This window comes from Sinocyclocheilus rhinocerous, unplaced genomic scaffold, assembly GCF_001515625.1.
Source record: "Sinocyclocheilus rhinocerous isolate Xijiao unplaced genomic scaffold, SAMN03320098_v1.1 scaffold1396, whole genome shotgun sequence".
Lineage (NCBI taxonomy): Eukaryota > Metazoa > Chordata > Actinopteri > Cypriniformes > Cyprinidae > Sinocyclocheilus > Sinocyclocheilus rhinocerous.
This window is the reverse complement of record NW_015629497.1, coordinates 399,396-409,822: the sequence shown is the minus strand read 5'-3', so window position 1 is coordinate 409,822 and position 10,427 is coordinate 399,396. Positions and strand designations below refer to the sequence as shown.

General features: G+C 38.2%; 1 pseudogene; it reads right to left on the bottom strand.

Annotated features, from left to right (window-relative positions):
• LOC107738903 (GRAM domain-containing protein 2-like) overlaps nt 1–10,361 on the bottom strand; it is a 15,676-nt pseudogene extending 5,315 nt beyond the window's left edge.
• Between the last annotated feature and the right edge of the window lie 66 nt (nt 10,362–10,427).

The following is a 10,427-nucleotide window of genomic DNA, read 5'->3' as shown; positions in this document are numbered from 1 at the left end:
CAACACCCGCTGAGTGCCATTAAACAGCTTGAAAGATCAAAGACCATTTTTAACATAACTCCGACTGGATTCGTCTGAAATAAGAAAGTCATATACACCTAGGATGACTTGAGGGTGAGTAATTTATGAGCTAATTTTCATTTTTGGGTGAACTAACCCTTTAAGTGTCAAACTGTTTTTCGGGTCACTGTATTTACAGTTTGGACATGATGAGCTACAAAATGATATTGAACTGTATGTCATCTGGTACTTACAGATCCACGGTAGCATTTCTTGACATCCTCATATGACAGATCATCTATTAGATGCACCCTGTGATACAAAAAGAAATATGTAAGAGGATCTGAAAAATATGAACCTGGATATCCAACATGATTAGTTTCAATGAGAATGTTTTGGTAAAAGCACATTTAAAGTAAACATCAGCAAAGACGTGATGCTCACCTTGATGTCTTTACCAAAGAGGTTGGCGTAGAAACACAGCCAGTTTCGAGAGATGTAGAGTCGGCCTTGCAGCAGGATGTCTCGCAGCAGGGCGCAGGAGTAAACTAAAGGAAGAGTCATAAGTGCACTTATACAAGAGATCTGCAAATCATGCAAGCTGATACTACTGAATAGCATCAAATTCTGACTTGTTTCACTTGAATTAGCCCAAAGCATCTTGATATCAATGTCAGACAGATTGCAACGGCATAATATTACCAAACATCAAGATGAACATGAAATTCATTTGGGTCCAAATTACTGAAAATAGGGATCCCAATAATTTAATCCTTGAAATAAAAGTTTTAGTATTTTAAAACATTTGAAACACAGAAAAGTTATGACATAAACCTGAAAAATGTTTAAGATTTTGCATTATTTTAGGTCACCAATCAAAAACGCAAACTAGGGACATTGACCATGTGAACAACTTTTTGCAGGCAGATGCCCTTTGAATCATGCTGGATTCATCAATATGATCATAAGTTTGTATTCATGCAGCTCCAGTAGTGCTATCAAATCCAAAGAGAGACACACTAAGAAAATCAAAATTAATGTACATTTAATTAATTAATGTACAATTAATTAATGAGAAAAAGCATTCTCACTAGCGGCTGTAAAAGAATCTATTAGATGCACCCTGTGATACAAAAAGAAATATGTAAGAGGATCTGAAAAATATGAACCTGGATATCCAACATGATTAGTTTCAATGAGAATGTTTTGGTAAAAGCACATTTAAAGGGAACTAAAAGGGACCCCCCCCCCATATGGAATTTATTCTGTTAAGCTCAAAACAGTCTTATTAACTTCAGGGTGAACTCATGACAGAAAATACATACAAGCTGCTGATCCCCAGCCCTCCAAATATGCTCATGCTCAGGCCTGAGGCAGAGGGCTGTCCCATAACATGAAGCTTATGACTCTGACACAAATACGGATTCCAAACAAGACATTCATGTGACACGCGAAATTTATTTTTGCACAGATCGATTTTTGTTAGATATATTTATGAATAAGCTGTTATGCAAACTTCTGTTATGTGGAACAAGCAAGGCTTGAAATTAACACCTGCCAAATGTGGGTGAAAATCAGGACACAAGGCACACTTTTTGGCTTTTTTTATGGATGTCAGTGGAGTTCACTGAGTTTTGTGAGGAAACAGCTGATCATTTTATCAATCAATGTGCTTACCATTAATCGTTCATTTTGGAGTAAATTATATTTTGACATTACAACAAAATAAATGCTGTTTTATTAATAACGAAGTCACTGAGAATTGTTTTTATTTCATTTAATTTGTATGGTGTCTGCAAACAATGATTCACTGTAGTAAAACTGAATGCCATTTAATCATTCAGAATCAGGTTTAATAAGAAATATATTCAAATCTAAGCTGTGATTTTAATAATATAGTTTATTTCTGTATATTTTTGTTCTGACTAGCAGAACTTCTCAATGGCCGGCAACTTAAAAATTTAGTAGTCAGGTTGGCTGGTGAGTGAAAAAGTTAATTTCGAACCTTGGGTAACAAGCGTTGAATTATTGTCATTGCCCAATGGTTAAGAGTTGGCGTTAGTAACAACATAAGGGTTAGGGTTTGTCAACTTCTGGCTCAAACAATGGCATGATTTCAAGCAGCACCACCAGTATATCTGTCCAATGGCTAACAGTGTGGGACACCTTATGTACTTCACCTTTAAAACTACTCTGCTGCAATAGGAACGTCCTGTAAGTGACACTGGATAAAAATGTTAACTTCAGTGACAACCCAGAATGAAATAATGACAACTAATGACATCAGAAGCTATCAGAAATGAGATTATAAAATCATCAGTCATTCTGGACACTAACTCTCTATATTGTACGGCTCCTCAGAGAAAGAGCTGTGGAAACACAGGCATGTGGCCAAGAGTGCAGCAGAGAGTCCTCTGGCACAAATGCACATCTTCCTCTATCTCACTGTACTGCTGCTGACAGGACAAATGCATCTGTTATGCTTTTACCATCATTCAACCTAACAGGGAACACCACTACACCCACACTCGTGAACAAAAACATGTTTCTTTTCACACATCATTGTTCCTGAGAAGATAATATTATGTCCCCTCAGGCCGCTACTGTTTTCGCTGCACTATGCTGCTGTATCCAATAAAAATGAACATCCGAGTCTATTATAGATGACTCTGTATTTCTTTTGTCGCCATTTCAACAGAGAAACAATGGCTCATGTAGTGCTAACTGAGTTGCGAACATTTGCATGCTTTAATTATATAATAAAAACAAATAGAAATTCCCAGCAGTATCTCAGTAGTGTGTGAAGCTGTGAAGCACAAATATGCTTCACATATATGTGAGAAGTGTTTTTCAGAGCAACATGTGATGTGGCTTCCTGTGTGGTGAGTGAGTTGTGACTATGTTTAGAATGGCATTCTGGGGTTAGTGGCAAATGGCAATTGATTATTGATTTGTTAACACTTCTTTTTAGAATTAAAGGGGTCATATGATGCTATTTTAAAGATCATTATTTTGTGTATTTGGTGTAACAGAATATGTTGACATGCTTTAATGTTGCGGCGGCAACAACAATACTACATCGAGAATAAAAGTTACGCCTTCTTTTTTTGCGTGAACATTTGGGCGGCGTTATGTAAATCTTCCCACATAGTGAGGTAGATATGTGGGGGCGTGTTAGAACGAGCCGTTTTAGGTAGGCGTGGTTGACTCTTAACTTTTATAAAGAATATCTCTTTGGATTTGAGACTTTAGTCTTTGCAACTTTACAGATCTTCTTTATGCACCAAGAGCTTGTAACACTCCAAAGAGAAAAGAAAAATTTAAATCGCATCATATGACCCCTTTAAATTGTTTTGCATAATATTATAGTGTGTATGGTCACCATCATGGACATTAGTGTCCTTTCTAACTAACCATATTAAGGGCCATATTTTTCATACTGAAAAATATTCAGTATCCCATCACATTTTGTAGCTTTAGTAGTACTGAGGCAAAGAAATCTCACAAAAAAAATAATTTTAAAGGAACAGTTTACCAAAAATGGAAATACTCATTCCATCCAAGATGTAGATGAGTTCGTTTCTTTATCAGAACAGATTTGGAGTGGAATGGGTCCGAAATGTGGAATGGGAATCTTTCAGAGCAATGGATCCTCTGCAGTGAATGGGTGCCATCAGAATGAGAGTTCATGCAGCTGATAAAAGCATCACAATAATCCACAATTAATCCACACAAATCCAATCTTTCAATTAACGTCTTGTAAAGTGAGAAGCTGCATGTTTGTAATAAACACATCTATCATTAAGGTGTTTTAATTTTAAACCGTCACTTTTGGCCAAAATATGAGTCCATAATACATAATAACGTTTCCTCCAGTAAAAAAAAGTCCATCACCTGTTGTCCTCTCACAACAAAATTCACCAACATATTTGTTTAGAACTGTTTTGGACTGTTTTCATTTGTAAGTGACTAGATTACAAACCTGCAGCTTTTCGCTTCACAAAATAATTGATGGACTGGAGTCGTGTGGATTACTTGTGGATTATTGTGATGTTTTTATCAGCTGTTTGATCAGTCATTCTGACGGCACCCATTCACTGCAGAGGATCCACTGGTGAACAAGTGTACCAGTCAAATGTAATGCTAAATTTCTCCAAATCTGCTCTGATGAAAAATGGCCTGAAGGTGAGTACATTTTTCAGCAATTTTTTTTTTTTTTAAATAGGCTTGGCTTTGGTATTTGGTATCATGGCATATACAGACATTCTGTCTCTCATTAATAAACATTCATTCAGCAGCCTTAAAATACCTTAAATAAATTCAAAAGTTTCTCTTTGTTATTTAAGCAAAAAAAAAATGTCAGAAACCATAATCTGTTGGCAGATATCTTACAAATGACAGCAAAATATAAATAGAAAGGTATTACAATTTATACTGTGAGTTTTGTGCTATCCAGACATGAGTCACACACTCTAATTATGCTGGGCTCTGGCGTATGGTGACTGCAGCATGTCACAGTTGCGGGCTCAACTTGCGGAGGTGGGGAGTTACCAGACTGGCATGTCTGTATGACCTTGGCTGACGTTCTGCATAGGCAGACTGATTAACAGCCTAAATGCATCTAGAGCAAGAAAGAGACTATGTCCCAGCAGCAGTGTAAGGTCGGTAATTCATCTAGAAGCAAGTAAAAGGGGACAAAGATCATCAAACTTGGATTTTTACAGAGGAAACACAATACAGCCTTTGTGACACTGAGCTGTTCAGTCATTCTGCCCTGTGGATGTCAGCTCTCTGAACAGAACGGATGACTGTGTGAGCACATGATATAGTGCTCAACTAAACCCCATCTGGAAACATTCCTACAATTACACTCAGCCACAGAACGGGCTTACAGTGCACAGCATAAATGAGTACACCCCCTCTGAATAAATATAAAAGATGTATTTTCTTAATGATCACTAATATAATTCATGGAAAGATGGCAAAATTGAAACATATTAAACATATACTTAATAAAAACAACAAAATATATGCCAATATTTTCTGTTAGATAAGTAAATTAGCCAATTTAGTTTAAATGAAGGATTGCAGAAATGAGTACACCCTAGATTTAATTCAGAAAATGTATAATATTCTAGTACTTAGTATGTCCTCCAGAACTTAAAGTATACTGCTCTGACCCTTCTTGGCACTGAGTGTACAAGTTCATGACAAATTTTCACATCTGTCCTGTTTAACTCCTGGAGGACGACCTCCTTAAATGCCCTGGTCTTTAATGGGGAGTGTTGCTCAGCTCGTCTCTACAGAATCTCTCACAGCAGCTCAAGAGTGTTAAGATTGAGTGAAATACATGTCCACTGAAGGATTTTCACCTTGGGAGAACGAATATATTCATTGTCATGCTGAAAAAATGCTCAATAATGCAGGGAATGAGGGGAAGGTAGCATCTTCTATTTCAAGTTTTTATATTACATCACACAGAGGTGTGTAAATTCATGCAAGCATTGATAAAGCACAACTCCCTCACACCTTCAGCACACATTCATCCCTATTTAAAAGCTTTACTACCACTGAACTTCACTGTGGGTACCAAGCACTTCTCACTGTACTCCTCCTCTAGCAACACCAGAACATTTTGGATGCTTTTGGATCCGAAATGATTGACTAGACCAGAGTATGGATTCCCAGAAGTCTCTATTTTGTAAATATGGGCCCTGGAAGAGGTTAAATGAGTTTATTGTGCTTTGGCTAAAGTAGGTAATTCTAGTGGTGACAACAACCATGCATGTCACTTCTGCAGGCTGCGTCATACTCTGTGAGATAAAGTGTCACTCTTTTCATAGCTTTTGCCGGCTCTGAGACACTTGCATGTTATTTCTCCTGCTCTTTTTCTAGCAAAAAATCACACATCACTAAATGAAAGCTTAAAGTGAAGACCTGAGTATTTCAGGAGCCTTGTTTTTGAATGTCGGCTCTTTGGTAATTGATCAAGCAGGCTTGTTGGAACATTATATCTCCAAAGAACCCTAACATGTCTTCTAAGTAAAGAGTAATTGCTGAATTTGTTAAGTTTTAGAGGGGGTGTACTCATTTATGCTGTGCACTGTATATAAGACGTGCACTACACATATAATGGAATCTGCCATCATGTGAATTAATGTTTGAGTCGGTCCCAAAATAAAATTCACTTGTCACTTGTACTATGTACTATGTGGGGAAAACCCACACCAACACAGGAAGAACATGGAAACTCCACAGAGAAAGGCCTTCTGACTCAGCCGGCACTCAAACCGTGAATCCTCTTGCTGTGAGGCAACAGTTTTACCCGCTAAGACAAGATGCCGCCTGCTAGCATAAACCACAAAATACTTTAAACTTTCAAAATAGATTAAAACCAGAATATACAAAGGTGAAGTGGAGTCTACTTTTACCAGTCAAGTCATAACTTGCCTGAAATGCATGTCATCGTCCTTTGAGGGCTCTGACTGATCATGAGGCGTTAGGAGGCCGACATCTTCAGCCTGATCCTGATGATCACTCATGGTCTTAAGCCTGCAATACACACAAAACAACACATCATACACACTTCTAATAAGCAAACATGGAAATTTAGTCTTTTCCCACAGCAAAAAAGCGCCTGCTATTTCTGGGGTACAATTAAAAAGGTGTGATAAATGGACCACTGCTGCACTACTGTCACCATTAACACTGCATGCTGCTGGGGCCTATTCTCTCCCTTGTTATCTTTAATTGGGAAGCTTCATTAGGCTGGAGTTCGAGTCATCTGTGTGTGCAACTGACAGACCGTTTCCTGTTTTTGAAGGTCACACCATTTGATCCTCTGCTTAATGCACCCCAGAGACTTAATGCACGCTGCTACGTCGCACATACGCAGCTGGTGTGCTGCACCAGCAAACCGCTTAACTAGCAGTTATGCTGCTGGCATAGTGCTAAATGCATCTACAGGACAGAAATGAGAGGAGGGCAAAGTGCAAGGTCTGCAAACATTCCATGTTTTGAAAAATACAAAGAAAAATACATAGATAAGAGGATTCAATTGCCAGTGCATGATAATGGTAAAGGTACGACAGTTACCCAAATTATGTTTTCTGTGCTTTAAGGGGTCATATCACACATATTTAATTATTAATATTTTCTTCATTTTAATTTAGTTTTTCAGATCTCTCTGATCCTTAAGAATGAAGCAGGGCATTTTGTGCTGCTGTGCCTTTAATCAGGGCCCCTCTTCTTTCTCTCAATATTAGTGCCTATTTACTACGCTGTAACATCACAGGATAACTGCTAATCCATTTAGCCAAAGATAACTGCTAATCCATTTAGCCAAATCAACTTTAGCCTACAGGCACAGAAGCCTCTCTTAAAGGCACACGGCCAATTTTATGCTACCTGGCAACAACACTGATTACAAAATTGGCACATGCTGCAAAAAAAAAAAAGGAAGCCTTTTTGCTCTAAACCAGGGGTGGGCAAACTTGGCCCTTCCAGGCCACTTTCCTTCAGAGGTTAGCTCAAACCCTAATCAAACGCACCTGAACCAGCTTATCATTGTCTTCGAGACTACTAGAAGGCTACAGGCAGGCGAGTCATATCAGGGTTGGATCAAATCTCTGCAGGAAAGTGGCCTGGAAGGGCCAAGTTTGCCCATCACTGCTCTAAACACACCATTTAAAATGGAATTTTGTGTCTAAATGTGTCTAAACTATTAACCTGGTAGTTAAAACCAGTTAACTAATAGCATCATTCAAACTTGAAGCACATACACAAAAATAAAGGAATAAAATATAATACTAATCTAAAATTAATGCATTTTGGCTTTATAATTAGACATACTGTATAGCTAATATAGTAGTAACTTAATAGTAACTTAAATATGAAAATAAATAAATAGAAAATATATATCTGCTATAATTTGTTAATGTTAATGGTTTACAGAGGGCAATGACAGGAGGTCGGCTGTATTTGTGTAAAGGGCCCTCAGGGGGGTTCACAGCAATAACAGAGAGGCAGCTGTACTGCAGGAGGCTAATGGGCCCATTCTCATGTACATCTGTGGGCTGTAACTGCACCCCAGGCAGTTGTCACACAAGAGAGCTTTCTGATGGATACTTTGCAAGCCATTCACACGACATTATGCCATTTTTTGTATCCAAATTGTATTATGGGGACATGCAAGTGAGTTGGAAGACACCTGTGTGATGTCTTTTGTTAGTAACAGTCAGGGTTAAACAATTAAACACTTGGGGAAATGAGGACAGCCGCTCTTTGTTTCATTTTGACAATGCTGGAACACCTTTTCTGCCAAAATACTCAAGTTACTAGATTTATTGAGGTGTCACCTTATTTTTGATTATGGCTAATACCATCACTGCTGGTATTTTGGCAAAAACTGTGGTTGTTGTAGTAAGTTCTTAAAACACTGAACTCTCATATCTCATGCACATTACATATGGTGACATTATTGTAAAAAATTCAGTGGACTAAGTGGACTCTCCCTGTGAGTGACCTACATTACAGTCTCCTGCTGGCCTGCTCCACTGCCCTTACTATTTATAAACATATAGGCTAGCGCTTTATATAGAGTTTATATGGAGTGGATATTGCTTTGACTAGTTAAAATGACTTGCAGAATAAAAATATTCTGTCCAGTGTTTGGTACAACCTAAAGGAAAATATCTATGGTGTTTAATTGTGTAGCTAGTAAAAGCTAACCTACATTGACTTTGTGTACAGTACACAGCTCTGCTTAAATTAAAGTTGGTGTGACGTGAAATGTAAATAAAGTAATTTTATAGCCGCCTACTTCTGTAACCGTCGTGAAATCACTAATGCAGTGCTCAAGCGAATTCCTTTATAAAATGATAGGGATCTAACATAGTAAATATAAATGTCATATTATGATTTTTTTTATGAATAATAAAACTTGGGTCTACGCCAAACGATTGCCAGGCAACATAGCAACTTGGCACATTAACATAGCTAACATTAATTAAGTTAATTAGTGTGCAGTCACAGATGTGCATAGTATTTTGATATTTCTTGGCTTGTACGTGACTCATACTTTGGAATTAAATCTAAATTACTAATTTACTCATGAATGTAAATCAATGTAACTTTAACGTCGCCGACAATTAAATCACACTGATCAAATAAAGTGCCAATCTTTACCAGAAATCAAATGAATACGCATGCACCAAAATCCAAGTGAACAACAGTCTAAACCTGTGCGTGCAGCGCGCATTAATATCTGAATTCATAACAGCAGACGTCACTACGTTCGCCAATATAGTGAGTAGAGAAACAGCGCTAGCTGACACGTACCTGACTGACAGGAAATATCCAAACCCTCGCTCGACGTGTCCCATAGAGGTATATCAGTGTAAATAAAAAGCCATCATTAGCGGGGAGTCCGAGGTTCTAAAGGGTCATTAAGTGTGATAGTGAGCGCTAGTGTGATGTTTTATGAGAGCTGTAGCGTCTGCAGACTCGTGCTGTTATTAGAAGCTTCGGGAACTCTCGCCGGATTATGAACTTTCGCACACACACACTACAGACTGACTGACATGATGTAGAATCTGAACAAAACCCATTTGCTCGTTAATTTTCCCAGTCCAGCCACTTTAGACAATGGCTGACAAATTCTTATATTCTTGTCCTATGCAGACGTGTATGAAAATTACAGTTTAACACGAGAGGTTGTATTTGAAATGTTTCATATAAGGTAGCCTACTGTCAAAGAAAACATACAATTTAAAAAAAAATAAGATTATTTCATTTAGTAGTTGTTGGAAATATTTCTACCTTGTTTTGAAACCAAGATAACATGTACATAGTAAAGATTGTGTAAATTCAAAAAGATGTAGGCCTAGGTTACACAAGAAAGCAGATCAAATCCAAAGTGAAAATGCACTAAATTTGAGAACTGCTAGTAATAAAGCACAGACAAATACAGCCTAAATGAAAGGGGACATTCACAGTTTGACAATGAACACAAACTACACAGAGATCAGTTGAGTTTTTAATAGCTTAAAGTTCAGCATTAATAGGCTAACAGACAGTACACATACTATTGTGGCATCTGAGCAATCAATTCATTATAAAACACAAGACTCTTGAGGCAGTCTGGGAGAAATGCATTGTGGCCTCACCGGTCACGGGTGCGACAGGTCCTGGTGCTGTGACCATGGGGGCGTCTCTGTGGCTCAGGCCCCTCCGCTGAAGGAGCCTCAGAACTGGCTGCGTATATAGTGCATCCCATGAAATCCCAGCTGTCCGATGCACACTTGCTAAGCAGCAAGAGGAAAAGTGTACTTCCATGCCCTTGCAGGATATCAGAGGAAAAGTTATTGCCTCAGCATCTCCCTCCCCTCCCCCTAACCCCTCCCAGCAGCGATAATCAGATTTTATAT